The 12,962-nt window shown below is 38.9% G+C and overlaps 1 long non-coding RNA gene across 1 annotated transcript in view; it reads right to left on the bottom strand.

Moving 5' to 3' along the window:
• Positions 1–11,595, bottom strand: part of LOC111821660 (uncharacterized) — a 90,585-nt gene extending 78,990 nt beyond the window's left edge. The window contains exon 1 of the long non-coding RNA XR_002825003.1: positions 10,704–11,595. This is a non-coding gene — a long non-coding RNA (uncharacterized LOC111821660). The remainder of the gene's footprint in view (positions 1–10,703) is intronic.
• Positions 11,596–12,962: the final 1,367 nt, after the last annotated feature.

The following is a 12,962-nucleotide window of genomic DNA, read 5'->3' as shown; positions in this document are numbered from 1 at the left end:
GATTACACCTCAATATAAAGAAAACAAAAATCCTCACAACTGGACCAATAAGCAACATCATGATAAATGGAGAAAAGACTGAAGTTGTTAAGGGTTTCATTTCACTTGGATCCACAATCAACACCCATGGAAGCAGCAGTCAAGAAATCAAAAGATGCACTGCACTGGACAAATCTGCTGCAAAAGACTTCTTTCAAGTGTTGGAAAGCAAAGATGTCACTTTGGGGACTAAGGTGCATCAGATCCAAGCCATGGTGTTTTCAATCACCTCATATGCATGTAAAAGCTGGACAATGAATAAGGAAGAGTGAAGAAGAATTGACACCTTTGAATTATGGTGTTGCAAAGAATATTGAATATACCATGGACTGCCAGAAGAACAAACAAACTGGTATTGGAAGAAGTACAGCTGGAATGCTCCTTGGAAGCAAGGATGGCAAAACTTTGTCTCATGTACTTTGGACATGTTATCAGGCGGGATCAGTCCTTGGAGAAGGACATCATGCTTGGTAAATTAGAGGGTCAACGAAAAAGAGGGACACCCTCAACTAGATGGGTTGACACAGTGGCTACAATGACGGGCTCAAGCATAACAATGATTGTGAGGATGGCGCAGGGCCAGGCAGTGTTTCATTCTGTTGTACATAGGGTCACTATTAGTCAGAACCAGCTTGACAGCACCTAACAACTAACAACAACAACTCTGGCCAATCATCTTACTGTTGGTAAGTGATATGAATTGAATTGTCTCCCTCAAAAAATACGTGTTAAAATTCTTAATCCCTATACCTATGGATGTAATACAATTTGGAAATAGGGTTTTCTTTGTTATGTTAGTGAGACCATATCAGTGTAGGTCATTTCTTAGACCTAATTACTTTTGAGATATAAAAAAGCAGATTAGGCACAGAACAAAGCAAGTAGGAATGGGGAAAAGATAGATGCCACATGGAGATCTCCAAGGAACGCAGAGAAGAGCGCTAGAGAAGCTGAGACAAGGATTTTCCCCTGGAATAGACAAAGCCTTCACCTAGAGCCAGTGCCCCGAATTCAGACTTTTATCTTCTAAAACTGTGAGAAAATAAATTTCTGTGCATTAAAGCCACCCACTTGTGGTATTTCTGTTATAGCAGCTGTAAGAGACTAAGACAGTAAGTATATTTGTTTTCTATTGCTGTGTAATAAATTATCCCCAAACCTAGTGGTTTAAACCAACAGTTAGTATTTTACAGTTTTTGTCGGTCAAGAATTTAGGAGTGACTTCGCTAGGTGATTCTGGCTTGGGATCGCTTGTGAGGTTGCAGTCAAGGTGGTGGCTTGGGCTTTGGTTAAGACTTGACTGGGGCTGGAGACCCAATTCCAAGATGGCTCATTGACATGGATGTTGGCAGCAGCCCTCAGTTCCTCATCATGTGAGACTCTCTGTAGGGTCGCTTGAATGTCCTCGTGACATTGCAACTTGGTTTCTCTAGGCTGAATGATCCAAGAGAGCAAGATGAAAGCCTGGACGTCCTTTATAACCTAGTTTGAAAGTCACACTCTGCCATTCTCACATTCCTATTAGTTATACAAATTGGTTCTGTTCAGTGTGTATGGGGATTACACAAGGACATGAATACCTGGAGGCAGGTACAGTCAGGGGCCATCGTGGAGGCTGGTTGCCATAGTAATGAAAACTGTTTTTCCAAGTAAGTGTTCCGCTAGAGAGCTAAGATAGAAAATTCGGTTAAAACCATCACCACCACCAGCCACCACCAGCACCACCAAGCATGGTGCTTTATAGATTTGCCAAAGCACTCCATCATCAGTAGTTGAGACACAGTTTGTTTAGAAACAAAAGTATTGTCAATAACATCATCTTTAGCCATGAAGAACGATAGTAACTTTGAGTTTTTGCTTCCGTTTTTAACATACCTGATGTCCTCTAAATCAGGTACCTTAGGTCTCATTGTCAGTCAGATTTAATGGATAATAGGACCAGGTAAAGTTGGGGTTCAGCAGTATAGTTAATGGATATATTTTGAGCAGATTGAACTTGGCAAGGTACCAGTTGCTTTTAGTCAAGAATTTCTTCCCATGAGGATTAAGCCCTTTATTCATGCAAAATATTACTTCATCTTGTCCTATTCCATATAACCTATAAAAGGCTAGCCTATAAAAAGTATTAATGTATAAGGATTCTCATATCCCTTTATAAAGTCTTACCTGTTTCCCTTCCTTCCTTTTTTGGGCCTTAAAAAATGACATTCCTTATTTAAACACAATTAAATTCTAAAACAACATGTGCCATATTCTAAACTTGGAATTAATATAGGTTGTGAGATTAACAAGATGCCTTTTAAATGTCCTATTAGGGGGCACTATAATGTGAAATACATAAGGGAAACTTGAAATAGGATTAGTTATAGGTCAGGGTCCACCACCTGTCTGGCAGTTTGTCATACTATGGTTGCTTGCATGGAGCTGTGATGCTGGAAGCGATGTTACTGGTATTTCAAATATCAGCAGGGTCACCCATGGTTAAGACAAACTAGGAAGAAAGGCTTGGCAATCTACTTCTGAAAATTGGCCAGTGAAAATTGTATGGATCACAACGGAACATTGTCTGACTCGCTTGCTTTGGACATGTCATCAGGAAGAATCAGTCACTGGAGGAGGACATCACGCTTGGTAAAGTAGACCAGTGAGAGCGAGGAAGACCTCTGGTAAGATGGAGTGGCACAATAGCCACAATGATAGACTTGAACATGTTGGCAATTATGAGGATGATGCAGGACCAGGCAACATTTTGTTCCTTTGTACATAAGATTACCATGAGTTGGAGTTGACTTGATGGCAGCTATATATCACCTTGGTTCAGGGTTAAACCTCACTCACTCCTTAGTTGCTCTTTAGCAGCTGTCTTCTGAAACTCCATTTGGCCACATGAAAGGGAGATACTCCATTCGGTAAACATGAGGGTGACCACCAGGAACTGTGGACATGTATGGAGATCTTTTAAATAGAGTGGGTTTCATCCTTCTGGATACAAAGAAAGAAGTTAACATGACAGAGAGGGCAAGGAGAGAAGATGATTTCTGGAGATCATTGCAAGCCTTTATGATGCTGGGGATTAAAGACTATTACTTTGAAACTTAGAAAGGAATTCTGCTGATGGTCTTATTTTGGCTTTCTGTTCTGTCAAAGACCTTAAGTGCTAGCTATATTTTAGACCACTTTGATTTTACCACCTGAGGCATAAATCAAGAAAAAGGGGAAATTTTAAAAGGGGCTCTCTAGAAGGTTAGCAGGCTTAACTAAATCACTAACACTCCAGTGGCCTTGCTTGTATTGATTCTGCAAAGTAGAGGTACAACTAAACTCACTTTAACTTCAAATTATTACACAGAAGTTCATATCTGTTTTTATTCCGTTATTGATAAAATAATATAAATATGTCTTTTAAATTCTAATGAGAACCTAATTCCATCTTTGAAGGATTTACTGTGGGTAAGATTTTGTACGCTTCTCAGAAAGCGTTACTTTAGTGATTCTTAGAGCATATCTATAAAGTAGAAAAGTGACAAACGGGAGTGCTGTCTTCTGTACTGGAAGGTGATTTAATCAAGGTCACATACTATGCGAGGGCAAAATATAGAAGTGCAATCCATAAATAACTCTGATGCCCTACCTCGTGCCCAGTTCTCTCTAGAACACCAGATTGGCATTCATTCATTCGTTTAAAAAAATGCATATTAATATCCACAGTGCCTGTCAGAATAGACTAGGTAACACTGCAGTAACAAACGACCCCCAAATCTCATTACTTTAAGAAACAAAACAAAAAACAAAGTTTGCCCACCCACATGTCCTTCATGGGTCTGCCTGGGGTCAGTTCTTGCCATTTCACTCTAAGATGCAATCTGACAGAGCAGACTGTGCCTGGGACACTACCTGTCTTATGGCAAAGGGAAAAGAGAGAGTGGAGTTCATGTGGACTCATGGGGGAGTCCATAAGCTGGCTTTTAAAACTTCTACTTGGAAGTGTGTCACTTCAGCTGACATTTCAACGGTCAAAGAAAATCACATGGCTAATCCTCTTTCAGAGTTTGACACTGCAAATCACCTGGACAAGCCTACTGTCACTGGGATGGGGAAGGAGTATCTTCTAGGGAGGGGCAGCAAACACATGAAACACTAACACAGTCTACCAGAATCACTCAAAGGGGAGTTGCGATGAGACTCCCATGAGATATAAACGGGATTGTTGTTGTTAACGGCCGTCGAGTCAGCCCCTGATTCACAGTGATGTTGCTGTTGTTGTTGTTAGGTGCCGTTAAGTTGGTTCCTACTCAGAGTGACCCTATGTACGACAGAACAAAACACTGCCTGGTCCTGTGCCACCCTCACAGTCGTTGTTATGCTTGAGCCCATTGTGGCAGCCACTGTGTCAATCTATCTCTTTAAGGGTCTTTCTCTTTTTCCTGTCTACTTTACCAAGCATGATGTCCTTCTCCAGGGACTGGTTCCTTCCGATAAAATGTACCTCCTGGTAAATTTGTAAGAACAAATTTTAAAGCCCTAAACTTATGTTGTTATTATTACTAATAGTAATAGATAAAATACTGTATGTGCTAAATATTTGTTGAATCAATGGATAAGACAGTATCTTTAAGGAAACTGTTTACTAAAAAGCGAAATAAGATAGGTGCAAAAATACTTTTAAGTGCTAAAGAGAATTATAAAAATTTATGATAATTCCCTAGATGAAATACTTTCTTTCAATTGGAGAACTTTGGGAATGATTCAGATGGCCTGGGCATTTTACCTATTGAGCAATGCTCAATAGCTAAAAGCTGACAGTAGGCTTGTCCAGGTGACTAGTGAGGATTGTACATCTCTGCCATTTTGAAGCCAGGATTTTTCCCAGGGTTGCATAAGGCCAGTGAGGTGGAATGTTAGAGGCTTGCTGATTCTAGAGAGCTGGTGATGACATCACTAAAATTGCTGAGATTCGTGGTAGGTAGAGAGGCACACGATCTTAGAGATATGGTAGATGGGAAATGAGAGAAAGTGAATTAAGTAAGCCAGTTAACCTTTCTACAGTGCCGCATCTAAAACATGGGTCAGATGAAAGTGGTATATGTGAAGCCACTTAGCATAATGTTGGTCAAATTGCTGTGCTTAATGATGAAATAATGTATAAGTAAATAATGCCAGTTGCCATTGAGTTGACTTCAACTCGTGGCTACTCCATGTGTGTCAGAGTAGAACTGTGCTCCCTAGGGTTTTCAATGGCTGATGTTTTGGTAGTAGATTGCCAGGCTTTTCTTCCAAGGTGCCTCTGGATGAGCTTAAACCTCCAATCTTTTAGTTAGCAGCCTAGGGCATTAATTGTTTGCACCACCCAGAGACTCCAGAGTAACTAACAAGCTCTCAATAAATGTTAGGTGAATGTGAATCTGGAAGGAGGCTGATAGAGTGGAATAATAAAGAAAGACTTGAGGAATAAACATTATTATGAGTGAGAGCAGGTTCATAGAAGTGAGCAAGTGGAGGGGAGGGTAGAAGGTTTTGGTCACACTTTTCCCCTTATACATTAGGAGCTCTCTTAGCCTAGCTCCTCCTGTTTCACTGATGCTTTCCACTCCTCCCATCAATCTTCCTGCACATAAATCCCATGCCTGCACATACTGCACTCTCATGGTTAAAAGACTACTCTCTAGTAAGCTGTGATAATTTTGCTTTCCCCATTTGAACTGTCTGCTTACATCTCCCCTAAACCTATGTATTCTAGTTGTACCTTTGTTATACATATATTTAAATATTACATAAACTGATAAAATATAAATGCAAAAAGAAAGAGAATACTGTTTCCATGAAAAGTTGAATGATATGTAGAAATGCAATAAAATTCAATTGTTAAAAAATATTGCCGTTCATTCTGGGGTCTTAAAAGCTTGTGAGTGGCCATCTAACATACTCCACTGGTCCAACCCTGTCTAGAGCAAGGGAGAATGAAGAAGACCAAAGACACAAGGGAAAGATTAGTTCAAAGGACTAATGGACCACAACTACCACAGCCTCCACCGCCACCAGACTGAATCCAGCACAATTAGATGGTGCCCGGCTACCACCAGCGACTGCTCTGAAAGGGATCACAATAGAGGATGCCGGACTGAGTTGAAGAAAAATGTAGAACAAAATTCTAACTCACACACACACACAAAAGACCAGACTGCTAGTCTGACAGAGACTGGAGAAACCCTGAGAGTATGGTCCCGGGAGACCCTTTTAACTCAGTACTGAAGTCACTCCTGAGGTTCACTCTTCAGCCAAAGATTAGACAGGCCCATAAAACAAAATGAGACTAAATGGGCACACCACCAAGGACCAGAAGGCAGGAGGGGACAGGAAAGCTGGTAATGGGGAACCCAAGGTCGAGAAGGGGAGAGTGCTGACACATCGTGGGGTTGGCAACCAATGTCACAAAATAATGTGTGTATTAATTGTTTAACTAGAAACTAATTTACTCTGTAAACCTTCATCTAAAGCACAATAAAAAAAATATTACTGTTCAAATAGATGTGGATGAGAGAAGGAGAAGACTGAAAGCAGAGGATTTCAAGAGGATTGAAAAAAATATTGAAGGCTTCTGCACTTTGGGTTAGTTTGGATGGCACAGCATCACAGTGAGGATAAGGCCATGTACTCTGGAGCCAGATCTACCTGGATAGAAATCTGTCTTCACCCACTTGCCAGCTGGTTGACTCCCAGTGCCTCGGTTTCCTCATAGGGATAATATAGATGACTAATGTCATTAGGTTGTTACATGGTTAAATGAGTTAATGTCTGAAAATCATTTAGAACAGTGCTCTGTAAGTTGTTGCTACGTAGGTAATATGTTCTTACTCCGCTTAAAAGAAGCCAAACTGAAATGCATAATATTACTTAATTTTGGTATCTTTTTTTTAATGACTCATTTGCTGTGCACAATAGCATGAAACAAGAGGACTTCTGCTGTATTCTTTATGTGTGTGTGTGTGTGTGTGTATTTAGGTCCTTTTCACTCTACAGAACATAAATGAACTCTAATTTTATGCCAATGAACTACTGTGGTATCTAGGTAGAGTGAAACCTACATCGAAAGATTGGCTGCCCAGGGATTTGGGTTCTAGTCCTGGCTTTGTTCCTTATTAATTGTTTGACTTTAGGACATTTCTAACCTCTCTGAGTCTGTTTTCTTTATCTGGCATTGGTCTATCCACCTAAGGATCCTTTAGCATCAAAATTCTTCTTGGATGAAATTATACATTTCTTCCATTCTCATCTCCCCTCCCCCTCCTGCCTACTGTGTTTGGAAGAGGCTGCACAGGCCTGGCTCACTATTATTTACTCGCCATTGCTAACTGCCACATTGTCTCGTGATTTTTCCCTCCCGTTCTAGTCTCTACAAAAAGGTTTAAGATTAACCGATGTTCCTCCCTGGAGGGTGGAAAACAAGTGATAATGATCTAAGACTGAAAAACCAAACAAAGCACCCAACTTGTGACAAGAAAAAGCAGGATGTCGCCAGATAATCCCCAAGGATGTCACCAGATAACCTCTAAGAACACCAGTAGAAGGTTAACTCATGTAAGACATCATCACCTCAAGGAGAAACTACCACAAAAGATCCATAATCCTGTCCCTATAAAAGACTTCAGCCGATCTTCAGTGGGGGAGACGGGTTTTTTTGAGGAATCTATTGCCCTCTCTCTCCTATATATCGATATACACATCTTGCTGCTCACTTCACCCCTGTCTCAGAATTGGCTATTGCGGCAGGTGGCTCCAAACCGCGTTACTGCGGTAACATGTTTGTTTGATTTTTATTTATTTTTTAATTCTTGCACTTCGTTAAAAATAATTTAGATCAGGTCTAAAGAGTTGTCCTGTTGGAAAGCCAACATTCCAATTTATTTGATGTTGTTACCCACACTAGTACTATCATGGTTATTTAGGTCCCTGAAGTTTGTAGTAATCACGGCATGATAACGGCGAATGTTGAAAGACATGGTGGAAATACTGTGAACTGGCAAAAATTTTACATCTAGAAAATGTTATTATCCTGTTTTCATTGTTTTTCTAATATTTGTTATTCAATGATATTTAATATAAATTCATAGCTAGCATTTATTGTTTCTAAGCTATCTGTTGGACTCTATGCCCAAGAGAGTAAGACAAAAACCCTTTATCTACATCTATCTCTATTATCTAAAACACTGATGGTGTAGTGATTAAGAGCTGCTGCGGCAGCTAACCAAAAGGTTGGCAGTTTGAATCCACCAGCTGCTCCTTCAAAACTATGGGGCAGTTCTACTCTGTCCTATAGGGTCGCTGTGAGTGGGAATCGACTGGATGGCAACGGGTTTGGTTTAGCTAGATAGATAGTTATAAATAACTATAAATATAAAGACCAACAGAATGAACAAAGTATGAAAAAATCTTATAAAATTCATTTATTAGAACAACGAAAAAATGTTACTTGAATATGGCAGCTATTTTTATGTTCTCATAAAAGTTTTTAATTGTGTTGGTAGTGAAGCTTATTTTTTTTCCTCAGAAAGAACATAAAATTAAAAGTATTCTTTATTACTTGAATTTCATATATCCTTTATATCCAGAAGTTGGTCTTGTAGCAGCCTCATACTTACAGAAGAGCTTTTCCCACATGGACTTTGTGAAATAAGAAAGGGTCCTGCAGTCAAGTAAGTTTGGGAAGTACTAGGGTATTTTTCCCAGTTAATAAAAACAAAATGCCTTGTGAATATCCAAGACTGAGGATAGTATGCAGTGTTTTTGCAAATGCATTTATCCATGCAATCCTTTCTTAATGGAATACCTGTTAATGCCTGGAGGAACACTGAACAGGGCAATAAAAGGTAAGGCGCCCTGATAGCACAGTGGTTAAGTGCTAGGCTGCTAACCGAAGGCTGGCAGTTTGACCCACCAGCCACTCCGCAGGAGAGAGATGTGGCAGTCTGCTTCTGTAAAGATTACAGCCTAGGAAACCCTACGGGGCAGTTCTACTCTGTCACATGGGGTCACTATGAGTCAGAATTGACTTGATGGCAATGTGTAGCCAAAGGCAAACACAGTGCTCTTGATATTCTCACACAGAAATGATTTGACTTGTGGTTTTCAAGTAGTTCTTAATATTCTGCTTATTTTCTTTACCATGTAGTAGTTTTTGAAACACCAGTGTAGAAGAGTAGTATGAAATAATTATAAAAAGCCAAAATGTCAGCAGGAGTTAACAAAAGTCTCATGCTGAATGAGAAAGAAGGAATATAAAATAGTGGGCGTAGAGGTTTATTACTGCACAGAATATATTAATATATGTTCATGGTATGATTCTATTAAGGAAATGTTAAATTATATTGATAATCTATGTTTAAGAACATATTTTTTGAAAGTTTGCAGGAAAAATGACTTAAAAATCCTTTGTTTCAAATTTTTGTTTTAGTAGTAAACTTTATGCATTTAGAAAATGAACTTATGTGAAACATCCCATTCCCTATCAGTGCCAGGTTAATGGAAGGGAGATGCGGTGTGATGTAGTGAAAAGAGCAGTATGATCAGGAGACCAGGGCCTCTTATTAACTTTGATAAATTGGATACATTTTTTCAATTTCTCCGAACCTAACTTTTCTCAGATGTAAAATAGAGGTGACAATATCCGCTTCACAGGATTATTGTGAAAACGAGGTGAGACCAAATATCTGAAATTATCTAGCATTAACTTAGATAACAGAAGACCATTAATAAGGAAATTTAAAAAATAATTTACTATTATTGTCAAAGACTAAAAAGTTCCCAAATAATTCCATTTGCCAAAGCTTCTATCTGCTGATGCTCTAGCAGGTTTTGAGATTTTAGAAAAAATGAACTTTTGTTTAACAGTGCCGAATACTGGGAGGATGAGGCCTGAGGAAGGTAAATGGATTTAGCAATTATTGGTGATTTTCAAGAGAGCAGTTTCATGAGTGGTGAGGCTGGAGCCCAGATTGCAGGGATGAGCTTATCATGAGGAATTCCTTAAAGAAGCTGGGTGGAAAGGAGAGGAGAGGGAGATAGGGCAGAAGGCTGAAGGTATTAGGCAAGGGATTTTTCTATTTTTCAGATTGGGAGAAGATGACATCCTTATGTTTCTTGAAGGTCAATCAGAATAAAGTTGAAGACATTGGGAAGAGTATAGGCTTAATCAGACCCGTTTCAATTTCAGGATCAATCGCTGTCTTAACAATATGACACCGGGGATGATGCTGAACCTCTCCAACTCCCTGTAAAATAGGGTACTAAAACCGCCCTCATCTTCATCATTACTTTGTAGTTAAGATCATTTGAAATGAAGCCTGTGAAAACACCTTGAAAACTATAAAACAAGTATGTTACCACACAAAATAAGTATAGAACAATCTTTCAGAAGATGGTCTCTCCTTGTCCGAGACACTGGCCTTCGTGGCTTGGTGCTGTGAAAATTTTCTTTGCCTGTTTTGTGAAGAGCAAGTCTGACCCTTGGAGAAGTGTTTATTGAACTGAATTCAATTGATACAGCACAAACATGGCAAATGTACTTTTAGGTAACAAGGCAAATCACTCCTCCCATTTCTAAGCTGAGAGCCCTTCTCCAGCTTCTCTTTGGACATTCTACCTTGGTTCTCGGTGTTTTCATTACTTACCAACTGCTGTGCAGGCTGTCAGCTCTCTGTTCTTCATCTCACAGTTTAACCACATCTCTCAGCAATCTTCTGACTGAAAAAATTGCCTGAGCTTTGTGGTAACCGCTTAAGGCACTTTTACAGAAAAAAGAAAAAGACTGTTTAGCAACCTAGTATCAAATACGGTTTTTCAAACAAAGTTGTGGTTTGAACACTGTGGTATCAACAGAGTCAGAAGTTAATTTTTTTTTTCCCCAGCAGAAGCTTTGTGAAAAATCTCTGGAGTATGAGTTTTAAAATACGACCTCTTAAATTCTGATTTAGTTTGTTCTTCAGCTTTTAAAATTGTTTTGGCAGAGTTTGTATTGTGGGGGTCCAAGAGAAAAAAAGACATTTTACAACACTGTAAGCCCGCCAGCTAGAATGTATGCACCTTCACAAGAAAATCTCCGCACAGATTCTAACAATTTATTCTCTGGTTTAGAGATTCATTTTTCGGCCATCATGCTAGGCCCTGGGGATATAAAGGTAAACAAGCATAATACTGTTCTCAGCGAACTTCGGCATATAAAAAAATAATTGCAGTTGAGAATGATGAATGCTATCGCAGAAGTGTGTGTAAAATCTAGTGGTGGCATAAAGGAGAGTCCAGGAAATCTTCTAGGAGAGAAGAGATGGCAGGTGGTTGGTTGTGAAGATTAAATGGCAGCTCCTCACACACTGCCTGCTGGATGGGAGGCTTTTAATAAGTTGGTAGCTACTGCTGCCAATGTAAGTGTGAGGCCTAGAAGAGCCGTATGATGCTGATCCTTTTGTTCTGTGTTGAGGCTTTAATATTTATTTATGTTTTTTTACAGCTTGATTGAGGTAAAATGGCCATAAAATAAAACTGCACATAACCTGATACATTTTGACGTATGCATGCATCTGTGAAAGGAGCCCTGGTGGCCCAGTGGTTAAGGGCTCAGCTGCTTGCTGAACTGTTGGTGGTTTGAACCAAGAGAGAAAAGACTTGACGATCTGCTCCCATAAATATTATAGCCTAGAAGCCCTATGAGGCAGTTCTACTCTGCCACGTGGGTTGCTATGAGTCGGTACTCTTCCTTGTGTCCGTTTGTAATTCCTGTTTTTGTCCCTCTCTTTCTCCCCTTCCCAGATAACCACAGATTTACTTTTTGTCATTTAAGATTAGTTTGCATTTTCTAGAATTTCATGAAAATGGAATTAGACAGTATGCACTCACTTTTCATCTGGCTTCTTTCATTCAGCATAATTATTTTGATATACATCCATGTTGTTGTATGCATTACTATTGCATTTAAAAAACTGTTGAATAATGGTCAGTAGTAGTGGAGATACGACTATTTATTTACCTGTTGATGGACATTTGGGTTGTTTCCATTTCTTAACTATTGCAACTAAAGCTGCTATGAACATTCCTGTACAAGCTTTTGAAAGGACAGAGCACTCCTTTCTTTTGGGCAAATACCTAGAAGTGGATTAGCTGGATTATGTGGTATGCATAGGTTTAACTTTCTAAGAAACTGCCAAACTATTTTCCAAAGTGGTTGTACCATTTTACATTCCCACTAGCAGTGTGTGTGAGTTTCAGTTCTTCCACATCCTTACTAACACTTGTGATCAGATTTTTAAATTTTAGCTATTCTAATAGGTTTGTAGTGGTATCTCATTGTGGTTTTGTCTTGTGTTTTCCTAATGACCAAATACATTTGAGCATCTTTTCATGTGTTTTTTACCATTCGTAGATATTCTTTGGTGAAGAGTCTATTCAAATCTTTTGCCCGTTAAAAACATTCTGTTTTTTGGTTCTTATTATTGTTTTAAGAGTTCTTTACATTTTCTGTATATGTCTTTTATTAGACATATAATCTGTACATAGTTGTTCCCAGTTTGTGACTGGTTTTTTCATTCTTAATAATGTGTTTTGAAGAGCAGAAGTTTATAATTTTGATGAAATCCAATTTATCAGTTTGTTCTTTTATGGATTCTGCTTTGTATGTCGTATATAAGAAAGCTTTGCCAAACCACAACCACAAAGTGTTCCTCTTATGTTTTACTCTATAAGTTTTATAGTTTTAGGTTTTATATTTAGGTCTGCAATTCATTTTGTGTTAATTTTTGTATAAGGTATGAGATATTGATCGTTTTTTATGTATTTTTCATATAACTATCCAATTGTTCTGGCACCATTTACTGAAAAAGACTATCCTTTCTCCGCTTAATTGCCTTTGTACCTTTGTCAAATTTCAGTTGTCCAAC

The sequence above is a fragment of the Trichechus manatus genome, unplaced genomic scaffold, assembly GCF_000243295.1.
Source record: "Trichechus manatus latirostris isolate Lorelei unplaced genomic scaffold, TriManLat1.0 scaffold00095, whole genome shotgun sequence".
Lineage (NCBI taxonomy): Eukaryota > Metazoa > Chordata > Mammalia > Sirenia > Trichechidae > Trichechus > Trichechus manatus.
Note: the sequence above shows the minus strand (reverse complement) of the source record. Positions and strands in the feature narration are given on the sequence as shown.